The sequence below is a fragment of the Palaemon carinicauda genome, chromosome 23, assembly GCF_036898095.1.
Source record: "Palaemon carinicauda isolate YSFRI2023 chromosome 23, ASM3689809v2, whole genome shotgun sequence".
Taxonomy (NCBI): Eukaryota; Metazoa; Arthropoda; class Malacostraca; order Decapoda; family Palaemonidae; genus Palaemon; species Palaemon carinicauda.
In genome coordinates this window covers 65947469-65973789 of record NC_090747.1, presented here as the reverse complement: position 1 = coordinate 65973789, position 26321 = coordinate 65947469, and the positions used below count along the sequence as shown (strand labels likewise).

The following is a 26321-nucleotide window of genomic DNA, read 5'->3' as shown; positions in this document are numbered from 1 at the left end:
TCGGGATGCTAGCCATCGTTTCTAGCCCCATTTGCAAAGACAAGGACGCTGCCAAGCGCTCCTTTGTCTCATGTCCTCTCTTCAAGAGAAAATCAGACAGCTTTGGGAGGTCCTCGTTGAACTGACGTCCAGCGATATCGGCCTCCAGCTTCCCAACTGAGAAGGTAACCTGAACGTCCTTCCAGTCCTTGTCATCTGAAGGAAAAGCGAGGGAGAGAGGCTTGCTTTCTTCCAGTGTGAGGCAGGGCTTTCCTGCCCTCACAGCCTTCAGAGCTGCTTTAAACGTTGAGGGTCAGCAATAAACAATGGGTGTTTCTTGCTTAATGCCGGCACCTTTGAGCAAGTGAATGCCCTCTCCTTTAGCTTTGTGGAAAACAAAGCCTGTGCTTTAGTGAGCTAAAGGACAATTACTTCCTTGGGCTCCGTCTCTTCTTTGGATGCCGGTTCAGTTCTGAGCCGGACATAGCAATTCGGGTAGGATGCCCTGCTCGGCCAGAACTCTACCTCCTCCACTGGGACGGTACCCAGTTTCTCCGAAAGGAAAATCTTGCCTGCTGACATAGGCATGTGCTCCGCGTACCTCCACGGGTTAACATCGGAGAACACAGGGAGGTCCTTTACATTTAGTTTCTTCGGGGCTAAGCGCGAGGAAACCAATTGCTAGATCTCTGATCGGAAAGTAGTCTCTTTCTCTGACGACTTCTTCTTCAAGTCGTACACCATCGACATCAGAGATTGCAAGGTGGTCGTAAGGGCCTCCAGATGAGGCGGTTGCGAACAGGTTGATGGAGCTGGTTCCACCACAGCCGCTGAAAAAACCGATACCGCTTCAGCATTCTCAACCTCGTTAGAAGGAGGAACAACTGCCTCCTGTTCTAACTCTTCTACGAGGAGATTCTTCTCAGTCTCCTCGGAAACGACAGACATATTGTCGTCCAGGTGGACGCTCTCCAAAGCATCCGCCATGTCAGGGTCTCCAGGTTTCTGAACCGGGAGTTGCACCAAGGGGATCGCAGGTTTAGTCTGGGGAATGATGGCCTCGTCACGAGCTCCGGGGAAGAGACAGTCCATCATCCTAGCATTAGGAAGGTATGGGCCCGAGGTATTCTTTTGGAAACCTCTAAACCATTTCCGCAGCGTAATCCTAGCTGTATCCCTAGACTCCGCAGACTTTTGATCATCAAAAGCCTCCTTAACCAACTTGTCATACACAGTACAAGCCTCTGGGTCCCAGTACTTGAGAGCCCCTTTGGTGACAGAACAGCGGGTGTGACACCTACACACGCCATGTCCGTTGAAGTCCTTGCTGCGGACCCTACAAAAGTTGTTCCCGCACTCGGGATGCTCCTCCTGTAAAGAAAAGAAAAGCAAATGAGTTTTCTGTGAAATTCCCAAATTTCAAAATAATATATTTATTATATTTAGCTTGGATAGGATAAGCTATAGTAGGAAAGACACCCACATGTGTTTCCCATCCAGCCATTTGCTATGACCCCTTCCCGTATTGAACCATGAAATTCACAAGGAATTAAATAACAGAGGGAATATCCAAGATATATAGTGTCTACTTGACACAACCTCTCATAATGTTGAAAACAGTGGATAATTTTAATGGATATAACCATTAAAATAAGAGAGAATCATCTCTCTATGATGGTCTTACAAATGGCTACACAAGAACCACTTGTAGGTTGGAAAAATTTTATCATATTTTTCTGGATACAGCAGTTGCCGGCGACAGCGCGACACTGCAGATCCCGCCGACACTGCCGGCCCCACCGACGCTGCCGGCCCCGCCGACGCTGCCGGCCCCGCCGACGCTGCCGGCCCCGCCGACGCTGCCGGCCCCGCCGACGCTGCCGGCCCCGCCGACGCTGCTGGCCCTGCCGATGTCGTCGGTATGAAGGGCCAGTTGGTAAATGCCGGCTGGCAGGCGTCTGCCGAGGCTACCAGCAACTACCGTCAAATAAAAATATAGTGTCGACCTGTAGACATTGTCGGCATGATGGGCTAGTCAGCATAAGTCAGCAGGCCGGCTCTGCCGGGCCTGCTAGCCAATGCTGGCTACACTATGGGTGGAAGGCCTTGGCCAGTTGCCGACAAGCTACTCAGTTGCCGGCAGGCAGGCCTACCCACTCACCAACGGCATCGAACAACGATGTCTGAGGTAAGAGAAACAGCGAACTGTTAGCCTAGCCAACCCAAATTGTCGGCAGAATAACTGCCGACTACAGCCCATGGTAGAAAGAAAGAGAGAAAGATAAGGATAGAAGACGGCAAAGAATCAGCTATGACGTCTACATCCTGAAAGAGTGTGCCAGTGGAAGAGGGAAATCAATTCGGGCTTCCACTCAACCATATCCCATCTTAAGGGATATGGAAGGCAGTCCAAGGGAGGACTCTAAGGAACACTCAAAGATATGAGGTTATCTGTCAGTAACCCAACCAGGCACTGACAGAAAAACTCATGCCAGGTCTACAGACGTCCAGAGGAGCCTATGTAGAACCACGGCCATAAGGGTGTTGGATCATTCAACACGAAAGAGATAGCGGGGAAGGTGTGAAAAGTCCATAAGTAAAGCAATACCCTAAGGCATTACTTAACTTGAAGGATTCTGTCCTCGTATAAGCCTCAACTAGGGGAAGTCAATTCCCCAGGTTGGGTTAGGCAAAGAGAGAACATCCGAAAACGAACTCAAGAGAACAGAATCTCATACCAGGAGTCTAAACCGGGAAGAAACCTATCCTCCTGTCTGCTAGACCATAAAGAGGAAATTGTGCAACAATAACCTCTACAAGATCTAGGGAGGCAAGCCTCCTGAACAGCAACTAGCCCTACTGGAATACCAACAAGCTACTCAGTTGCGGGTATAAATCCAGGTAGCTAGATGCCAACACAGACTTACTCTGATGTCCTGTCCCCAACTCCAAACTCAATGCTGATAAGCTACTCAGTTGCCAGCTCAGAGAAAAGGAGAGGGAAACGAAACGCCCCAGAAAATTTACCCAACCATAGGTTACAGTAAATTAACAGAGGATAGCCTAGGCTAATCAGAGGGAAAGGGAATTACTTTTATGACTCATAGAGATAGTATTGACTTAAAGGGGCAATGATATCTATCTTACCCCTAAAGACAATACAAGAGTAATGGGGACATATAAAGTATACTAAAGCACTAAAGCTATTAAGCTAGAGAGCTTAGAGAACGTTCTACGTAACTCTGGTATACTATAATGGAAAAGGAAAAGAAAATAGTAATATCTTAATTGTACAAAATATTGCCTGAGCTTCAATACAACTTTACCATGAAGGTTATATCATGCATGAGGTGTGAAAGTGCTTAGGCTAGAAGCCTAGCACTCGTGAGGCTCGAAATTATTGCCAAATTCACGACAACAATGACATAATATAAAAATCCCTAGCTGAAATACTAAATAACTAAAGTTATTAAAGCAAGGAAGCTGGGAATATCGTTCTTGCTACCTAAATGAACAAAAGAACGATCGCGTCATGACGCCATCCGGCTGGCAGCAGCTCTTGTTACGTTAATTACGATATCAATCGAAAAGCAAAACTGGCAAGAGCTTACATTTACACAATTCAAAGATATTACTTAACTTTCCAGAAGCTGATGAAGCTGGGGAATCCATAATTCAAGCAGAAAAGCTTCGAAAATAGCGAGATAACACAGGGAAAAACTGGTCAGCAAAGCTACGAACGAAAGAATGGTTTGGTGGCGCCGTGATGCGTCGGATGGCCGAACTATTGACAGTACTTTAGGAGAGTCGAACAGTTTTACCCCTTGAACGACTCTCTTATTTTCTTGCCACTTTTTTTCCTCTCGAAGTGAAAGGCTATTTGGGGTGTAAATAGCTATGAGATGTGTCAAGTTACGTCCTTACGCGATATCCCTTGAAGAAATTTAAGGGATACTCACTCCAGGAGTTAGAATTCTGGATACCTTTGGTAAATTCTCTGGGATATATCACTGTAGTCACATATACTTAGGAAGCTACTAATGAAGGAACTTCCATCAGCACGACATGGCCTAAGCCCAAAAATATATATATATATATATATATATATATATATATATATATATATATATATATATATATATATATATATATATATATATATTTGGGCTCAGGCCATGTCGTCCTGATGGAGGTTCCTTTCTAGTAGCTTCCTTGGTTATATTTGACTACAGTAATATATCCCAGAGAATTTTACTAAAGGTATCCAGAATTCTAACTCCTGGAGCGAGTATCCCTTATATATTTTGAAAGGGATATCGCTTCGAGAGGGGAAAGTGGCAAGAATTATAGGAGAGCCGTTATTAAGGCAACACTCTTACTGTACTGTAATTGGGCACCAGCCCGCCTCTGAGCGACGCCATCTAGTCATTCTTTCTATTGTAGCGCCTTAGACCGGTGTTCATCCCGTGTTATCTCTCGCTATTTTGGTTTGTTCTGCTGCGATGATGTCTTCCCCAGCCTCATCTGCCTCTGGAGAGTTAAGTATTATCTTTGAATTGTATAAATCTAAGCTCTTGCCAGTTTTTTCCTCGAATTAAGATCGTAATCAACGTAACAAGAGCTGTTGCCAGCCGGATGGCATCATGGACGCGGTCGTTCTTTGCATGTACATTTAGCTAGCCAGAACGACTTTCCCGGCATTTATCGCTTTAATAACTTTTAGCTATTTAGCAAATTAGCTAGGGATTTTTATATTATGCCCTTGTTGTCGTGGATTTGGCTGAATTATGACCGAGCCCCATGAGTGCTAGGCTTCCTAGCCTAGGCACCTGCACTCCTCATGCATGATATAACCTTCCTGGTAAAGTTTTATTGAAGCTCAGGCAATATTTTATACAATTAAGATATTACTGCATAAAAATTTTCCTCTTCCAAGATAGTATACGAGAGAGTTTCGGTGACCGATTCTCACTGTGCCTAGGCTACCAGCCTAGGGGCTTTAGTATACTTCCATACATGTCCCCAATTGCTCTTGTATCGTTTTTTAGGTGGAGACTGACACCTCCTTCACCTTTTAAGGCGATACCAATCTCCTTGCGAGATTTAAGAGCAATTCCTATTCCCTCTGACTAGCCTAGGCTAACTCCGGTTGGCTTTGCTTTGAACTGTGTTCTGGCAAATCTTTACCGGGGTATTCCCGTTTCTTTCTCTCAACCACTGAGTCGGTTTTGAGCCTAGAATGGGACATCAGAGTAAAATGTCTGTCATTGACAACCGTCCGTCTTGGTGAAATGATTTCCCAAGCCAGGTTAGGTTGCCTATGCAGGAGGCTAGACCTCCCTAGGCCATACCCTGGAGGCATTATATGATAATTCCTCCTTTCCATGGCCTAGCAGACAGTCCTGTACCGGCAGGTCCTAGGCAGAAGAATTGAATTCTTCCCTTGCTTAGGGTCTCCGGCACTAGATTCTGTTCCCCGCTTAAGACTAACCCAACCTGGGGAATTGAATTCCCCGGCCATTAAGGTTGTTTTTACTACGGATCAGAATCTCTTAGGTTAGGTAGTGCCTTCTAGGTGTTACCTCACCTACGGGACCCTTACCCCTCCCCTACTGTCCTTTGGTGTTGGCCTAGCCTTCACACATCCTGGACATCATTCTACAATCGACCCTATGGGTAGTTGGTGGAATTGGCTTGAGGTTCCCTGTCTGCCGCCGGCTGAGCCGGCTGCTGGCAGGGATCCTCCTTCTTCTTTAGAGTGTTCTTCAGTCCTCCCTTGGACTGCCTTCCATGACCCTACTACCATATGTATGGGTTATGGTTGGATGGAAGACCGAATATATTCCCCCTTCCATATGAACCCTCATTCCGGATGAAGGTCTGCAAGGCTGAGCCTTTGATTTCCTTCCATCCACGCTTTTTCTTTTTCTTTCATCAACCCTGGGCCGACTGCCAGCAGCCATCTCGGACGACTGTCCGCCGTCAGTTTGCTCTGCCGCCACTTGCCATGGGGTACCGTTGATTGGCGACCCAACAGCAACCGGCACACACTCTGGCCAGCCGCCAGCAACCATGTTGACTGCCGGCGGCCGGTCATCCAAAGTCTACAGACATTTTCCGACGGCTGCTGGCGGGTCCACCTTGATAGAGGGACCCTCCGGCTGCCGGCAGCGGAGCAACTTCCGGCGACCTGCCACCCCTTATCTTGAAGGCAGTACATACCTTCCATAGCCCAGGGGAATGCCGGCGTATGCCGGCAGGCACACAGTACTCACGGCAATGGTCTGTACTGTAGACTATACAAAAAAGAAAAAAAAAAAATTTCAACCTACAAGGTGCTTCATGGGCAGCCTATTGTGAGACCACCACCTCTAGAGAGCGATTCTCTCTGCTTAATTAATGGATGATATCCATTATTAAAAAATCCCTAATATTCAATCCGGAAGACAGTGTTAAGATTACACTTTATATCCAAGGATATTATCTTCCCATATAATTCATCAAGAATTTACTGTTCAATATTCGAGGAGGTCATAGCAATGGGCTGGACAGGAGGCACATGTGGGTGTATTTCCCTTTTTCTACCTTACACTATCCTAAGCTAAATAAAAATTTATGAATCTGTATGATGAAATCTGAGATTTTCACCAAATACTTATATGCTTTTCTTTCTTTACAGGAGGAGCATCCCGAATGCGGGAACCATTTCTGCAAGGTCCGCAGTAAGAACATCTGCGGCCATGATATGTGCAGGACCCACGCGCGCTGCGCAATTACGAAGTGATCTATGAAATATTGGGACCCAAAGGTATGTACTGTTTGTGACAAACTGGTAAAAGAGGCTTTTGATGATCAGAAGTCCACAGAGTCAGAGGGATGCAGCAAAAGATACGCTGTGAAAATGGGTCAGAGGTTTTCAGAAGAACACCTCTGGCCCATATCTTCCTGATGAGAAGATGAGGGTTTGTCTGTTCCCTAGGGCATCTTTGGATGCAATTGTTCCCCAGGCTCAACCTGAGATTCCCCTCGTCCAGATTCAGGTAGAATCTGATGTATCCGATGCCTTAAAGGACATCGATTTAGAAGACAACATGTCAGTTGTCTCCGAGGAGACTGAACGTAGTCTCTTAGTGGAAGAACTGGCGCAAGAAACTGTCTTTCCTCCGGAAGACGACGAAGAGAAAGCCAAAACAATTTCGGTTTCTTCGGCTACGGTGGCTGGCCCTGTTCCGTCGACTTCTTCTTCTGCTCCCCAGCTAGACTCAATCACCAATACGCTGCATTCACTTTTGTCCATGTTCCAGGACATGCAAAAGCAGTCGTCCGAGAAGGAGGCTTCTCTAGGGACTGAAATGCACCAGCTCGTGTCTATGTGTTTAGCCCCCAAGAAGCTAAACATCAAAGAACTTCTCGCCTTTTCTGACATCAATCCTTGGAGGTATGCTGAGCACATGCCGATGTCAGGGGGGAAGATCTTCCTCTCCGAGAAACTGGGTACTGTCCCAGTAGATGATGTGGAGTTCTGGCCCAGCAAAGGGGCTTATCCGGATTGTTACGTCCGCCTGAGGATGGAACCTTCTTATAAAAAAGAAACAGAGCCAAAAGAGGTCATTATTCTTGACCTCCCCAAGACCCAAGCCTTGTTTACCAAAACCTTGAAGGAGAGGGCCTTCTCTAGCTCCAAGGTGCCGGCTCTCAGCAAGAAGCACCCTTCCTTCATTGCTGATTCTTCCCGTGCCTTCCCCTTTATGGAGAAAGGGTTTAAGGCAGCCTTGAAGGCAGTCGAGGCAGGAAAACCTTGTCCTACACTCGAGGAGTGTAAACCCTTTTCCCTTGCCCTACGATCTGACGATGCGGACTGGAAGGATGTCTATAACACCTTCTCAGTCGGGAAGCTGGAGGCTGACATTGCTCGACGTCAGTTTGGTGAAGACCTCCCAAAGGTGTCGGACTTTCACCTGCCCAGGGAGCAGGAGACCAAAGAACGACTTGCCGCCTCTATGTCTCTACAAACCGGGTTAGAGACGATGACTAGTGTTCCCGAGACCCCAGATATGTTCATGGTCTTTGGCAACGGTCACCAAAGACCTATATAATTTCATTAAGGCCCGCCGGGCTTCCAGAGAGTTCGTGTTCGCCTCAGCTGCGGTGAGACATGAACCAAGGAAGCTGATAGCCTCCAACATCTGGGGAAAAGACCTCTTCCCAAGTGAAGTGGTTAAAAAGGTCATGGAAAAAGCCGCAACGGAGAACAGGAATCTTCTCTCCAAGTGGGGCTTGTCCTCCAAAAGAAAGTCTTCCGCTGAAGAGGGTCCCCAGCCAAAAAGGAAGACAAAACAACCCAGAGTGCCCTCTCGTCCTTGACAACAACAACAGCTCCCCGTGGCCATGGTGCCCCAGACAGTGGCACAACCACCCACCACTTTCCAGCTGGTGCCCCAACCAGTGGCAACTCAGTCGCCTGTCTTCACCCCAGCCTTTGAAAGGCAATCGACGACCTTTAGGCCGAGATCTCAAGGTTCCTTTCGAGGATCCTCTAAATGCCCCTCTAGAGGTAGGGGCAACAGAGGTGGACGTGGCCAAGGAGGCAAACCCTCCAACCAGCACTCTATGTGAGATGCTACCGGTAGGAAGGAGACTTCTCCTCTTCCGGGATCGCTGGACCTTCGATCCCTGGGCCCACAGCCTAATCAAGAATGGACTGGGGTGGAGTTGAAATACATCTCTACCGAACTTCCCTCAATTCTTTCAACATTCAACCCCCTTATTGGAAGAATACGTTCAGGAACTTTTAGACAATAGAGTTGTAAGGAGGGCAAAGTCCATCAAATTCCAAGGAAGGCATACACAGTCTACATAGACATGACGGATGCGTACTGGCACGTTCCAATGAACCGTCAAGTTTCCCCCTACCTAGGATTCAAGCTACAGAAAAGACAATACGTCTTCAGAGCCATGCCCTTCGGTCTGAACATAGCCCCAAGGGTATTCATCAAGCTTGCGAATGCTGTCTTTCATCAACTACGCCTAAAGGGAATTCAGGTAGTAGCCTACCTGGACGACTGGCTGGTGTAGGCAGCATCCAAAGAAGAGTGCACGCAAGCCTCCAAGGAAGTGATCCAATTCCTGGAACACCTAGGATTCAAGATCAACTTGGAAAAGTCTCGACTATCTCCACCTCAGAAGTTCCAGTGGCTGGGTGTCCACTGGAACTTAGAGTCACACTGCCTCTCCCTCCCATCAAAGAAGAGGAGAGAGATAGCGGGATCTGTCAAAAGACTCCTTCAATCTGCCAGGATATCAAGAAGGCAACAGGGGTCTCTCCAGTTCGCCTCAGTGACAAACCTAATATTGAGAGCTCAATTAAAAGATGCATCAGGAGTTTTGAGAAAATACGCTTTAAACGCTCGAAGAGATCTAAAAAGACCGATACTGAATCGTCTGCGATCCCTCCTCAAGCCATGGTCGGAGGCCAAGTATCTAAAGAAGAAGTTACCCTTACAACCGCCTCCACCGTCAGTCACCATTCACACGGATGCCTCGAAGGAAGGGTGGGGAGGCCATTCTCACCATCGGAAAGTCCAAGGAACCTGGTTTTCCCTCTTCAGAACCTTCCACATCAACTTTCTGGAAGCCATGGCAGTTTTTCTTTCACTGAAAAAACTGAAACTTCGGTGCTCAATCCACATCCGACTGGTATTAGATAGCGAGGTTGTAATGAGATGCCTAAATTGACAGGGCTCGAGATCGCCTCAAATCAATCAGGTAATATTGGCCATCCTCCGGCTAGTGGAGAAGAAGAGATGGCACTTGTCAGCAGTTCACCTTCAAGGGTTCCGCAATGTGACGGCGGACGCTCTTACCAGGTTCAACCCGATAGAGTCAGAATGGTCCCTAGATGCAAGATCATTCTCCTTCATCTTATGCAAAGTCCCAGGACTGCAAGTAGACCTCTTCACAACGAGCGACAACAAGAAGCTACCCCGGTATGTAGCCCCGTACGAGGATCCTCTAGCGGAAGCAACGGATGCAATGTCCCTAGATTGGAACAGATGGTCCAAGATCTACCTGTTCCCTCCAACCAACCTTCTGCTGAAAGTCCTCAACAAACTGAGATCCTTTCACGGAACGGCAGCAATAGTGGCCCACAAGTGGCCCAACAGCGTCTGGTTCCCCCTGATAACGGAACTACGCCTGAAGCTGATCCCGTTGCCGGACCCAGTTCTGACTCAACAAGTGCAGAAATCGACTGTCTCAGCTTCATCACAGAAAACCCGGAACCTTCATCTCATGATTTTCTCACCTTAGCAGTCAAGAAAAGGTTTGGGATTTCAAAGGACACTATTAACTTCTTGGAAGAATACAAGTCAAAGTCAACAAGAAGATAATACGAGTCTTCCTGGAAAAAATGGGTCACCTTTGTTAAGGCAAAGAAACCAAAGGAGATTACTACGGATTTCTGTTTATCCTTCTTCATCCATCTCCATGAAAAAGGGTTAGCAGCCAATACGATTGCTAGGTGCAAATCTGCCCTAACCAGACCCGTGCTGTACGCCTTCCAGGTAGATTTCTCCAACGAAATCTTCAACAAGATTCCAAAAGCCTGCGCTAAACTTCAGCCCGAAGCCCCTCTAAAGCCCATTTCATGGTCCTAGGATAAGGTTCTTCACTTAGCATCAACCTTGAACAACGAAGATTGCTCTCTAAAAGACTTTACTCAAAAGGTGATATTCATATTTGCACTAGCCTCAGGAGCCAGAGTTAGCGAAATAGTGGCCCTCTTGAGGGATGATGGCCACATTCAGTTCACAGACTGCGGAGAACTGAACATTTTTCCAGACCCAACATTTCTCGTCAAGAACGAGCTGACCACTAAGAGTGGGGTCCCTGGAGAATCTGCCCTCTGAAGGAAGAAGCATCCCTATGCCCAGTGGAATGCCTAAAGGTCTATCTTTGTAGAACTTCAGACTTTAAGGGAGGTCAGATTGTCAGGGGAGAAACATCAGGTTCGACATTATCCTTGAAACAACTAAGGGCGAAGATCACCTATTTCATTCGCAGAGCGGATCCAGATAGTACACCCGCAGGTCATGATCCGAGAAAAGTTGCTTCGTCTCTAAGTTTCTTTTAAACTATGTCGTTTGAAAGTCTTCGCGCTTACACTGGATGGAAGTCATCCAGTCTTCTTCAAGCTCTACGCGAAACAACTACAGGAGATCAAACATTTTGTGGTGGCAGCAGGTAGTGTACTAAAACCTGGTGCTTGATCTCTGCGAAGAACAGTGCACTATTTGGGACTTTTAGTGAAGGGTGTATATGATAGACTCTTAAGGTGTATCATGTTGAGTGATGTGTCTAGTGCATGACACTATAGACTGTTCTAATTACACGGGTGACATTAAGCATAATAGACTGACAGATGTGCCATGCATATTCGTATGCAAGTGTTCCTTGTAACAACAGAATCCAAAGTGAAATATTCCATATTTCCCATAGAGTGGCTTGTGTTTCCTTTTCAGATGAAAGTTTATAAAAATTTTCTGTTGTTACTTATTATGCTTTTACACAGATATTTTCAGCGAAAAATGTGATTGATTGTAAATGTTACAACCATGATTTCTATATTCTATTGTAATAAACAATAGTAGGAATCTTTGCGTCTCATTTCACCCCAAATATACTAAACCATTCAATAAAGGGTGTCAGAGCATCTTTTTATCCTCTTAAATTTGGAAAAATATTCGGAACTAATGTTATTACTGTTCCAAGCAAACATTCTTCAGATAATTTGTTATGCTTTTAAGTTCAGTCACTAGTATTGACTGATTGTATTAACTTGTTTACCTCATTGAATTAAGGTTTCCTACACGAATGTAAACCTGTCTATCTGTCTCTATGAACAAACAGACTCGGGAGGTATCTGTAACCTATACAGATCAATTCTCGGGTTTTTCCTAGAGTTTTCCCAGACACTTCCCTGTAGGGACCAGAAAGCACTGACATAGTCCATGATCAGCTGAATGATGTATAACGGTAACATCAAGTGTCTCTAGGTCCAGACGACCAGGGAAAATTTATCTCAAGATGATGGCACTATTGAAAATCCACAGATACATTAATGCTCTGGTAAACTTCCATCAGGACGACATGGCCTGAGCCCAAAAAACGGATTTTGAGCGAAGCGAAAAATCTATTTTTGGGTGAGGTAGCCATGCCGTCCTGATGGACCCACCCTCTTTTTGACAAAGGATAATGAATTCCTCCCTAATATACTGTATCTGTAACACCTAAGTAACGCTACAAAGAATGACTAGATGGCGCCACGCAGAGGCGGGCTGGCGCCCAATTACAGTACAGTAGGAGTGTTGCCTTAATAATGGCTCTCCTATAATTCTTGCCACTTTCCCCTCTCGAAGCGTAAACACTATTAGGGGTGTAGATAGCTATGCGACGTGTTAAGAATACATCCTCTGATATTATGCGATATCCCTATCAAAATATATAAGGGATACTCGCTCCAGGAGTTAGAATTCTGGATACCTTTAGTAAAATTCTCTGGGATATATCACTGTAGTCAAATATAACCAAGGAAGCTACTAAGAAGGAACTTCCATCAGGACGACATGGCTACCTCACCCAAAAATAGATTTTTCGCTTCGCTCAAAATCCGTTATATGTATAGTTAGATAGATAGATAGATAGATAGATAGATATTTTACAAAATCTATTACTTAATAACAACATTATGATTTGGATATTTCTTTTTTTTTTTTTTATTAAGTGTCCAAAATTACCTTACCATTTCTCAAGGCGAGGCAAAATTGGACACTAGATATTCCAAATTTTTTCATTCATTTTTTATTTTAAACCTTCCTTTAGCATCATCCACTATTTTGTTTTTGGAAAAAATAATTTCATGTATTATTTCTGAGAAACCCTAAAATGAAGGTGAGGCAATTATTGGACACACATATTCAACAGTTTTTTTAGGGGTACTTGATACTTTTTAAAACCAGACATATTAATATATAGTTTTAGAGATATTGCATCTGTCCAATATTTGCCTTACTTGTCCAAAATTGCCTTACCCTACTTATACCGTAAAGGATTTCTGTAAAATTCAGTGATTCAGTATAATATATAAATGGTTTTTAGAGAGAGAGAGAGAGAGAGAGAGAGAGAGAGAGAGAGAGAGAGAGAGAGAGAGAGAGAGATTTGAATTTGAAATAGTGGATTGAAAAACACGTCTAGTGCAAGCTCTGGCCAAAGGGCAATTGGCCAGATTCTGTAGGCATGACCTGGGTGCTTCAGTTATCCTGAAAATATTGGATTCCGATAAGAAATCACAGTGAATAGTCTTTGCTAAAATCCATGGATTTTTTTTTCTACCCGTGAATTCCACTTGTTAAATCATCGTTCTAGTTAGAATATGATCTCGCAAAAATATTGGAAAGCCCGATATCTACAGATTTACAAAGATATAACGAACCAATATTGAACATTGTAATTTACAAAAATAGTAATAACAATAACAATCATACTATAAAAAGTAATAATTAAGATAATAAAGGAAAAGACATGGAGAGTTTTTTATTGAAAATATTGTTAAATAAATAATTTTGAATTTAAACTACTACAGAAACTTAGGAAATTGCATATTCACATATTGTGGGAAACGTTCAATTATTTCATCTGTGCATAAATCTATTTTCCCTATAGATATATCATTCCACTATTAATTTTCATAATACTTTAAATTTACAAGAACAATTAATATAATGCATTTGCTAATCATAAGTAACATGATGAAAATTGCTTTGGAGAAGTAAGAACTCAGCATGAAATATATAGAATTTCTTTTCACTAATATGATTTATATAAAGTATCGAAAAGTGTAAATACAGTAATTATGAAAATATTTCAGAAGCCACGAGAAAGGAAAGTGGGAATTTGAAAATGTACTGTAATAATCCTGGAAAGAAGAGTAATATGAACAATACGTAAATAAGATAAAAAAAAAAAATCTTCAAATAGAATGAAAACGTCATATGAAAAGAAAAATACTCTGTAGATGAAAAAGGAAAATATTCTTTAGGTGCAAGTGCAAAAATCGTATTTAAGTGAATTTTAGGTGGTATGAAAAAAAAAAAGAGAAAAAAAAAAGAAAAAAAACGGAAATAATTTCTGAGAGTATATCACGATCACAAGAATTTATTTTTTATACGACGGAAAGAAGGAAATTTTCTCTGATAGGTTAGGAGTACAAATTGTTCAGGAAAATAGATGACGCAGAAGCCCATCTTGCATGGGATACTTCGACAAATGGATTAATACGAATGATAGAGAGTTTTTACAGATATAGAGAAGGAAACGTATACGTGTACACGCATTCACGTGTTTGCAAATATTTTATATGAATAACTAAATAAAACTATGTATGAGCATAAAACTTATTTCCTCCTCATATAAAATAAATGGTTCACTCAAAAATTATCCTTAATAGCAGACCAGATGGCCATAAAAATTCCTCAGCAAACGAGAGTAAAATACCATATTTGATGAGCACTCTGCTAATATAACAAAAGGTTAATTAAATCCCAGAAGAAAATCTATTATTATTATTATTATTACTTGCTAAGCTACAACCTTAGCTGGAAAAGCATGCTGCTATAAGTCTAGGGGCTCCAACAGAGAAAATAGCCCAGTGAGGAAAGGAAACATGGAAAAGTAAAATATTTCAAGAACAGTAACATTAAAATAAATATTTCTTACATATACTAAAAAACTTTAACAAAAGAATAGGAAAAAAAATAAAGAGAACTGTAAACCAAGACAGTGAGAGACCATGGTACAGAGGCTATAGCCCTACCCAAGACTAGAGAACAATGGTTTGATTCCGGAGTGTTTTTCTTCTAGAAGAGCTGCTTACTAAAGCTAAAGAGTCTCTTCTACCCTTACCCAGAGGAAAATGGCCACTGAACAATTACAGTGCAGCAGTTAACCCCCTTTGGTGGAGAAGAATTGTTTGGTAATCTCAGTGTTGTCAGGTGTATGAGGACTGAGGAGAATATGTAAAGAATAGGCTAGACTATCCGGTATATGTGTAGGCAATTAGGAAAGGGAACCGTAACCAGAGAGATGGATCCAATGTATTACTGTCTGGCCAGTCAAAGGTCCCCATATCTCTCTAGTGGTAGTATCTCAACGGGTGGCTGGCGCCCTGGCCAACCTACTACCTAGATGGGATAAGAGATTCGTAAAGAAGAAAAAACTTTGCGTACAAATGAGACTGTGTGGAGGATTAATTTTCGTTTTATTTTTATTTATCTTTTTTTTGCCAAATCAAACGAGAGAGAGAGAGAGAGAGAGAGAGAGAGAGAGAGAGAGAGAGAGAGAGAGAGAGAGGTAGTTAGTGTAATGATTGGTTGTTGTGAGAAACACTGTTGGTATAAATGAGGCTGTTTGTTTATGTTTTTAGCTAGGTTAGGACAGTGGTAAATGTCTTGGGCGAATGCTCTTTTTTATTTGACTGCAGGAAGAGGCAGTTGGGATTTGAGTGCTGGATATAATTTATATTATTTCGACCAGCGTGGAAGTATTTGTTTATTTCAACAGTAAGTACAATTTATTTATCTTTGATAGGAGTGATTCTGAATAATAGAAACAAGTTTATTATTTATGTTTGATTATAGTGCAATAGTTTAGTTAGCTAGGAGGGTTCGTAAGTTTTTCTTTTTTCATTTGCAGGCCGTGATTCCTTCCTTGGAGAGATTTTAACTTGTATGTGGAATTGATTGTTGATGATCTGGCTTATGATAAGGAACTTGATACGACTGCTCAGAATTGCATAATTGTTGATGATCCCGACTGATTGAACTTTCTATTGCTATTGACGATGATGATGATGATGTTGAAGATTATGATGATGATGATGAAGATTATGATGACGATGATGATATCCAGGACCACAATCAGGGAGGTAGTTGTGGCAAATTGTCACACAGTGTATTGTAAACCACAAAGCTGTGGTAGTGTGCCGTGAAAGACGATTCGGCTTTGTGTGGACGAGTGTTGGTGTCAATGAAATATATAATATAAACATACATATTTTGGTGTTGGTGTGCGGTTTAATTTTAAGTTTGTTAGGGTTTGTTTTATTTATTTGAATGGTGTTACGTTTATTGTATATTTAGTGTTTAAGTTTATGATTAGTTTTAAGTGTGTTAATTGATTATGGATGGGTTGTTGTGTTAAGTATTTTAGTTTTAAGGAATATAGTATTAAGGTTATGGTTTGTTTTTATTCCCCTTCTGTCTAAGAGTCCAGTTGATAACGTAAAGGGAAAGTTTGTGATGAGGAGACATTTGTCAGTTTCGTGATTCCAAGGGGGGGGGGGGGGGAATTCTTGCGACATCCCGCCACAAATGGACAGGAATCCCTTGTCCGCAATAAGAAATAACATGATTAAACTTTTTTTTCTTTGTTTTGTAACAACTGTAGAATTGTCCTTCTAAATACCTTTACATAAAGTGAGCATGGGATGACCAAAATAACTTACATTACAAACACAAAATAACTACTTGCCAATAAAATTATTATTTCAAATACATTGTCACAATGTTAAATTATCATAATAAGTCTCTGACTGCCAGATGTGTGCCTTATAAATTCTGGTGTAAAATTGTTATCATATATGTAAGTTTTCAAGCTATAGAACAGTTTTTCTGCTTAAAAGGGCTTCGAAATACAGAAAAATCTAACGACACAGACTTTATATGAACATTAACTACCCTTGTATGCTGCATATAATTCACGATAACACAATAAAAAGTTGCTTGATCATATACGCAAGTGGAAAATTATGAATATATGAGTGAATCACTGTTAGATTTTTTTTTTAGTTCAGAAAATAAAGTAGCTGCAATGCTCTAACTTAGAGCTCTTTAGGACTATGACTTAAATAGTTTTATTCACACTAATGACCAGACTCGAAGTATTATAGGTAAAAAAATAAATAATAAAGATGGCTTACGACAACAAAATCGTATTATCTATCTAAAAAGAATATACACTTAAAAAAAAAAAAAAAAAAAAACAATTAGTGCAATAAAGCAGTATCAAGCAGGTTTTACTTTATAATTTTTTTGTATTTTAAATTGTTACATTTCAGACCACACTCGCCTGTATTAATTTTGGAGAAATCTCAGTAGTTCTGTATTCAATTAAAGACATACAAAAGGTGCGTAGGATAACAATAACTAGTGTTATGTTGTTACACTGTAAGTGTATGATGACCTTCGGGCAAAATTGTAGTTCTTGTCAGTGCAACGACTGCTGAACTGTAGCGTTACATACTGGACTCTAGCCTTACCGTCTTTATTACGCATTGCACACGTGTGCACATGTACTGTACATTTGCTGATTTATTTACCAACTACTTATATTGCGATAGAAACTTAGTAAAAACAGCTTTAGGCAGTTAGTTTGTTAATTATCCGAGTGTAGGCAAAGTGCAGTGAGTTGTTAGGGTAGGGTAGGAGTTATTCCACCCTAGGGCACCAAATATACGAGAAATCGTGTTGTTCGCGCCTATCTCTGGTATCTAACCCATGCAAAGAGTGGGGCTTACTATATTTAATTATCGTGATTAGACATACTAGAGACCCGAGGTATCAAACCTTCAGGCACCGGAGCTTCGCTTCTCTTTCATCGGCGTTGTGTATTCAGATGGCTAAAACAGAAGCGTGTCTTCAATTGCACGTTTTAGCTTATAGACCTACGCTCATTGGCTCGAGTTATATAACTGTGTCCCGTGACACGCACACCTCATTCCCAAAATGTTTCTCGTAAGGATCTTGTTACAGAATTTTACGTTTTCGTAATATCACAGGAGGAAACTAAGAATATTCCTATTCACTTGATAAAAAACATTTTCTCAAAGAAACCTCAATTTACTTACATAAATCATAATTTCGGAATTGAGACTCATTTGAAATGACGTCACTTCCATTTTATACCCCACACAATCCTCCTAGAACTTTTTAAACTCCAAGTAAGCATAAATTTTCCTATATCGCCATAGATTTCTCCGACGACATAATAAAAGCAAAACGCAAAATTCATTTACTTTACCGATATTAATATGGCTGAGCCATTATATAACAAGAACTGAGTGATGGTGATAATGAATATAAATACCATTACCATTCTTATCAATGTAAGTATTTTAAGCTTTAAAGACATACTTAATAATCCTCCGTCTGAGACATTACTCCTAGTAATCACCTTCATAAATCGTTTCACACCCAATAATAAATTCTGGAAACCCTTGCCTCTCCTGGTTCCAAAATTCACTTTAATTGGAGAAAAACTTTTACAATCACTTGAGAAGACAAACGTAACCTAACATTGTGTTACTCATTGTCTGACAATATCTAATAGCTTTAGTTTTAATAATACCCAGTACAGTTTCCTTATCCTCAAACGATGCATTAGAAGATCCTTAGCACCATTCAAGGAGCAAATGACTCGAATAAAAATAAATACTTTATCAATATATTAAAAATCAGAAACGGACTTGCGAGAAACGCTCTGGAAATGCGCAAAGCTGCAGTGAGTAAATGTTAACTTTGGGGAATTTTGTAAAATCAACTGCTCATAAAAGGGTCTCATTAAAGTAACCTTTAAATTTTATTTTTTACATTTTTTTTCTGGTATGAATTTATATTTATACAGCTAAATTGTTATTTTCTAAGTTTAATTTTCTTGTGAGTTATCAGACACATGTATTGACTATCATTCATATATATATATATATATATATATATATATATATATATATATATATATATATATATATATATATATATGCGTAAAAATCACAGAAAAACGTGATGCTCATATACATATATATACATATATACATATATATATATACATACATACATATATATATGTATGTATGTATGTATATATATATGTATGTATGTATGTATATATGTATATATATGTATATATATGTATATGTATATATATGTATGTATATATATTTGTATGTTTGTGTATGTTTTGCTTATGTATTTATATAGATAAGGCTACCGCTTTGACATATAAATAATTGTAATGAAAGTAAAATAAGAAGAAAACAAGAATATACCCGCCCTAGAAATGACCCTTTTTAGCAGGTGTCTAACAAGCATGCGGACTCCGCCTACTCAACACTTGAGTCAAGCCCAGGTAGCGGGTAAGGGAGTGTCATTGTTCTCTAAATCTCTATATGTATGTTCGTACTTTTGCTTTCCCTATAAATTGTAAGAAACCTCTCTCAATAAATCAGTCCTCTGAGGAAGTAACACGAAACTAGTCAGGACTTAAGTGTATATTCCGTATTTTCATTTTCCCTGTGGTTCTTCTGCATATATATATATATATATATATATATATATATATATATATATATATATGTATATATATATATATATATATATATATATATATATATATATATATATGAATATCTATATATATATATATATATATATATATATATATATCTATATATATATCTATATATATATCTATATATATATATATATATATATATATATATATATATATATATATATATATATATATATATACATGTATATGTATATGCATATATATACATATATATATTTATATACATGTATATGTATATGCATATATACATAGTATATATATACATATATATATATATATATATATATATATATATATATATATATATATATATAACGTATTCATGTAATGTATATATACACACACACATATATATATATATGTATATATATATATATATATATATATATATATATATATATATATATATATATATATATATATAAATATACATATATATATAACGGATTTTGAGCGAAGCGAAAAATCTATTTTTGGGTGAGATGGCCATGTCGTCCTGATGGAAGTTCCTATAGGGTAGCTTCCTAGGGTATATTACAACTACGGCGATATTCCCAGAGAATTTACCTTAAGGTACCGGAATTCTAACTCCTGGAGCGAGTATCCCTCGTGAAAGGGATATCGCGACATATCAGAGGACGTATTCTAGACACGTCACATGGCAATCTACATCCTGGACAGAGATTTCGTCTCGTAGGAGGTGATTGACGAGATACGAATTCGGGAAAGAAAAAGGGGAGCCGCTCCCAAGGCTTCCCTATCCCCCGATTCGTATGCGTGCCTGGCGCCAATCCTGGCGCCATCTGTATTCCTTGTAGCGTACACGAGGTGCTACAGATACTGTATGTAGGGAGGGGTCCTACAGCCCTTTCTTAGAAAGGCAAGGGCGGGTCCATCAGGACGACATGGCCATCTCACCCAAAAATAGATTTTTCGCTTCGCTCAAAATCCGTTTTTTGGGCTCAAGCCATGTCGTCCTGATGGAAGTGTACCAGAGCATTACTGTATCTGTGGATTCTCAGAACGTGCCGTACTCCCCGGAGGTAATTTTTTCCGGTCGACTAGACCTAGAGACCTAAGATGTTACCGTTATACATCTTTTCAACTAACTATGAACTATGTTAGAGCTTCCTGCCCCCTACAGGGAAGAGTCCTACTAGACTCTGGAAAAGTCTCGAAGAGTACATATATCTATGTATGAATACCAGGCAAGCTAATATAGTGGTCTCGCCCTATATTAAGTAAAGCATAGTTTGTAAAGGACCACTGCGTCAATATGAAATATCGACCAGTTTTCCGCACAATACTTGTATTGGACAAAGGTTTTATATCCGCATAGGAGGAAAACCAATGCAACATAGCTTGCATGAAGGAACAATTCTATTAGAATTATCCCAGATAAGGTACATAGAATGAATGCTCAATTATACCAATAAATTGACACAGGTGAAGGAGACGCAAGGTTCTCAAGAACCAGATTATTGACAGGCAATAAATAGACAGGTTAACCACAATTATATATATATATATATATATATATATATATATATATATATATAAGAAGAGGATAACCCAAAACTATAAGCATAAGTATGATAGTAAACAGAGCTTGTTTGTCTGAAAGAAAAACATTAGATGTCACTTTTAAGATACCGAGGTATCAAAGTCATAAAAGCCTGTATTACAAATCAATGACATTAGCGTTAGAAACGCTCGGCACACATGTCTGCACTTATGCTAGGTTCACCTTCGGAAATGGAACAGTCTGGATGGGCAACACAGTGCCCTCACTTAGTTTGTAGTACAGTATGTAACTACACACTCACCCTGGAATTAATCGTCCCAATTAAGACCACTGTTCCTCGCAGAGTTAAACAGTAGGGTTAACACCGCGACCCACTGCTACCACAGATCTCTTTTAGTTCCTCTACTTGCTTCGCATAGTGGCGAAAGAACACTCTGGAAGACTTCCAGCCAGTGTATGAACGGAGATGTTCAAAATCCATACAATTAAAGAAATTTAAGAATGAGGCAACTTTCCTCGGATCGTGACCTACGGGTGTATTGTCAGGATCCGCTCTGCGAATAAAATATGTGATTTTCGCTCTGAGTTGATTCAGAGATAAATTTGAGCCTGATGTTTCTCCCCTGAATAGTTGACCACCCTTGAAGTCTGAAGTTCTATGAAGATAGACCTTTAGGCATTCTACTGGACATAGAGATGCATCTTCTTTCAGAGGGCAGATTCTCCAGGGACCCCACCTGTTGGTGGGTAACTCATTCTTGGCGAGAAACGTAGGATCCGGAAACAGGTTCAGTTCTTCCCCATCCAGGAACTGAACACGACCTGCCTCTCTCGAGAGGCTACAATCTCACTAACCCTGGCCCCGGACGCGAGTGCAAAATAGGAGAATAACTTTTTGTGTCAAATCCCTTAACGCACACTCTTCATTGCTCAACAGAGAAGCGAAATGAAGAACTTGTCTAAAGACCATGAAATGGGCTTTGGAGGTGCTGAAGGTCTGAGCCTAGCACAGGCTTTCGGGACTTTATTAAAGATCTCGTTACCTAGGTCGACCTGGAAGGCATATAGAATGGGTCTTGTCAAAGCAGACTTACACGCTGAAATCGTGTTCGCTGCCAACCCTTGACCATGGAGGTGGGGAAAAAAGATAAGCAGAAGTCTGTCAAGATCTCCTGCGGAATCTTCGCCTTGACAAAAGGCCACTCATTTTCTCCAAGATGACTCATATGGCCTTCTAGTAGATTTGCACTTATATTCCTCAAGGAAGTCTATACTGGCTTTCAAAATCCCGAAACGCTTTCTCACCGCTAGGGAGAGAAAATCATGAGCTGCAGGGTCCGAGTTTTCTGTAATGAAGCGCAGACAGTTGACTTCTGGGCTCGCTGGGTCAGAACTGGATCTGGTAGTGGTACAAACTTCAGCTACAGTTCCAATGCCAGGAGGAACCACACGCTGTTCGGCCACTTAGGGGCCACTATTGCCGCTACCCTTTGAAGGATCTCAGTTTGTTGAGGACCCTCAACAGAAGCTTGTGAGGAGGGAACAGATAAATCTTGGACCATCTGTTCCAGTCGAGGGACATCGCGTCCACTGCTTCCGCTAAGGGGTCCTCGTACGGGGCACGTACAGGGCCAACTTCTTGTTGTCTTTCATCGCAAAGAGGTCTATCTGCAGTTCTGGGACTGATTCAGAATGAAGGAGAATGATCCTGCGTCTAAGGACCATTCCGACTCTATCGGTGTGAACCTGGATAGAGCGTCCGCTGTCACATTGCGGACTCCTTGAAGGTGAACTGCCGACAGGTACCACTTCTTCTTTTCCGCCAATCGGAAGACGGCCAACATCACCTGGTTGAGAGGTGGTGACCTCGATCCTTGTCGATTCAAGTATCTCACAACTACCTCGCTGTCAATCACCACCTTATGTGGATCGAATGACGCAGGGAGACTTTCTTTAAGGTAAGGAGCACTGCCCTAGCTTCTAGAAAGTTTTATGTGAAAGGTCTTGAATAGCCTGGACCAAGTCCCCTGGACTTTTTTCCGATGAGAGTGACCTCCCCATCCCTCCTTCGAGGCGTCTGAGTGAATCGTCACCGACGGGGGAGGTGGCTGAAGAAGAACCTGACTTCTTTAGATGTCTGGCTTGGGACCAAGGCCTGAGAAGAGTACTTAGCCGAAGCGGCTGGTCTTCTCAGATCTCTTCACGCGTTTGATGCATAACTTCTCCAAACTCCGATTGCATCCTTTAGCTGTGCTCTTAGCACTGGGTCTGTCACCGAAGCAAACTGGAGAGAGCGCAGTACTCTCTCCTGCTCGTGTCTTGATATCCTTTCGGAATCTTGAAGTCTCTTGACAGAACCCGCTATCTCCTTCCTTTTCTTAGCCGAGGTGGAGAAACGGTGTGACAAAAGGTCCCAGTGGATTCTCAGCCACTGGAACTTTTGAGATGGAGAAAGTCGAGACTTTTTCTGTTGATCTTGAAGCCTAGGTACTCTAGGAACTGGATCACTTGACTGGAAGCTTGCAAGCATTCTGTCTCGGATGCTGCCCACACCAACCAGTCGTCCAGGTAGGCTACTACCTGAATTCCCTTTAGGCGAAATTGTTTGAGAGCTACGCTCGCAAGCTTCGTAAAAATCCTTGGGGCTATGTTTAGCCCGAATGGCATGGCTCCGAAGGCGTATAGTCTTCGTTGTAGCCTGAACCCTAGGTAGGGGGAGAGTCGATGGCTAATTGGAATGTGCCAGTAGGCGTCTGACAAGTCTATAGAGACGGAATATGCCCTCCTGGGCAGTAAGGCCCTTATGTGTTGCAGTGTTAGCATTTTGAATTTGCAATTCACTATGAACTTGTTAAGTGGTGACAAGTCCAGAATGACTCTGAGCTTTTCCGAGTCTTTCTTGGGAACACAAAACAGCCTCCCTTAGAAATTGATGGGCTTCACCCTTTTTCTCCAACAGTTCTTGAACGTACTCCTCCATAACGGGGGTGGAGTGTTGGAAAAACCGAAGGCACGGGGGTGGAGTGCTGTACCAGCTCCCGCCCAGTCCATTCTTGAGTAGGCTGTGGGCCCAGGGATCGAAGGTCCACCGATCCCAAAATTTCAGAAGTCTCCCTCCTACCGGTATCACCTCGCTTGGACTGCCGTCCTGAGGTCTTGCCTTCCTGACCATGACCACCCCTGAGTTCCCTTCCCCTTGAGGGGCGTCTAGACGAGCCTCTGGCTGCTCCTCTAGGCTTTGCTCGAAAGGAAGTAGACTGCCCTTCGAACGCTGGGGTGAATGCCGTGGACTGTGTCGACACGGCCTGGGGTACCCACTGAAAGGTGGTCGGGGTTTGTGCCACGATCTGGGGCACTGGGGGCAATGGCAATTGCAGTTGCTGTTGCTGTCTAAGAGGCTTGGCTGGCCGAGACGGTAGCCTAGTCCTCATAGTCTTCTTCTTTGGTTGAGAACCCTCATCCGGGGAAGACTTTCTTTTGATAGCCAGGCCCCACTTCTGGAGAAGGTTTCTATTCTCCAAGGCGGCTTTATCAACAGCTTCTTTGACCAAGTCGGTAGGGAAAAAGGGTCTTTTCCCCAAATGTTGGAGGAGATTAGTTTCTTTAGCTCGTGCCTCACCGTAGCCGAGGTAAACACGAACTCCCTACAAGCTCTCCTTGCCTTGACGAAGCCATAAAGGTCCTTCGTCACTGTGGCCAGATGAGGCTTGGCCACTACCATGAACATTTCATGGACCTTGGGGTCACTTGCCATCGTCTCGAGAGTAGTCTGAAGAGACATTGAGGCAGTCAGTCTTTCTTTTGTATCGAACTCACTTCGCAAAAGAAAGTCAGACAGCTTAGGGGGGTCCTTGCCGAACTGACGTCCGGCAATATCAGCCTCCAACTTTCCCACTGAGAACGTAAGATGGACGTTCTTCCAGTCTTTGTGGTCCATAGGCAGGGCCAGCGACAAGGGTTTACACTCCTCTAGGGAGGGGCAAGACTTGCCGGCCTCGATTGCTTTTAGTACAGCCAGAAACCTTTTCTGTAAAAAGGGGAAGGCTCTAGTAGGCGAGGACACATAGGAAGGGAGCTTCCTATTCAATGCAGCTACCTTTGAGTTAGAGAAGCCCCTCTCTTTCATCGAGGATGAAATTAGAGCTTGAGCCTTAGCATGGTCCATCACTATGACCTCCTTCGGCTCTGTCTCCTCCTTTGAAGCTGGTTCCTTCCTCAGCCGGACATAACAGTCCGGATATGATGCCTTGCTGGGCCAGAATTCCACCCTCCAGGGGAACTGAGCCCAGCTTATCCGAGATGACGATCTTTCCAGTTATCATCGGCATGTGCTCAGCATACCTCCATGGGTTAGCATCTGAGCACAAGGGAAGGTCTTTCACATTGAGCTTTTTCTGGGGCCCATGTGATTCTGCAAGGCACTGCATTCGCAGTTCCATTGCAGCCGCCTTCTCCTGATTCTCCTTCTGCATTTCTTGGATCATTCCAACAATAGAAGAGAGGGCCTGTCCCAGCTCTACTGGGAGACCGGCCGATGTAGAGGGGCTTGAACTTCATCCTGGGCTTCTGCCAGGAGGTCTTCCTCCTGACACCCGTCCACATCAGACATCCTGTCATCTAGCTGGATGTCTTGCATCGCGACCGCGACTTCAGCATCCACCTGGATCTGAACTTAGGGGATCTCCTCTTGAGGCTGGGGAATCACTGCATCAGCTGATGCCTTAGGGAAAGGATACACCCTCATCTTCTCACTTAGAAGATAAGGGCCAGAAGTGTTCTTTTGGAAGCCCCTTACCCAGGTACGAAGCTTCTTCCTAGCTATTTAATTGTCTCATTAATCAGGTTAGTGCACACAGTACATACCTGAGGGTCCCAATACCGGAGATCATCCTTGGAGACAGCGTATGCTGCGTGTCTCCTACAAAACTCATGTCCGCAGAGGTTCTTGCTGCTGACATTGCAGAAAGCACTTCCCCACTTCGGAGTGTCCTTCTGTAAAGAGAAGAAATTTCCATGAGTATCAAGTGAACTATGTATCACTGGATATGCATAGTATAGCATAACAATTCAGAAAGGAAAGACACACACTTGTGTTTCCCTCACAACCCATTGTTGTAGCCTTCCAGATAATAAAATCAAAAATGGTTTATCTCTTCTGGAGTAACCAATGCAAGGTTTCCAGAGGAAACAGGTGGAGCTCAAACCTAAGCAATGATTTTAAAATCCTGGATAATAGACAGGGAAGAACTCAGCTTCCTATCTGAGGGCAACAGCAAAGGGGTGTGCAAGAAAACACAATAGTGTTAGAAGATACAGTGCTGTACCAAAACCCTTACTATAGTTTTCTTCTTACTGT

At 42.3% G+C, this 26321-nt stretch overlaps 1 protein-coding gene and 1 long non-coding RNA gene across 2 annotated transcripts in view; one reads left to right on the top strand and one right to left on the bottom strand.

The window, feature by feature from the left end:
- The window catches only part of LOC137617144 (centrosomal protein of 104 kDa), a 450090-nt gene that overhangs the window by 270999 nt on the left and 152770 nt on the right, over positions 1-26321 (bottom strand). The gene's annotated exons all lie outside the window — the stretch shown is intronic.
- On the top strand, positions 15509-16099 carry LOC137617147 (uncharacterized). Its single transcript, XR_011039575.1, has 2 exons — positions 15509-15593; positions 15727-16099. It is a non-coding gene; the product is annotated as an uncharacterized lncRNA (long non-coding RNA).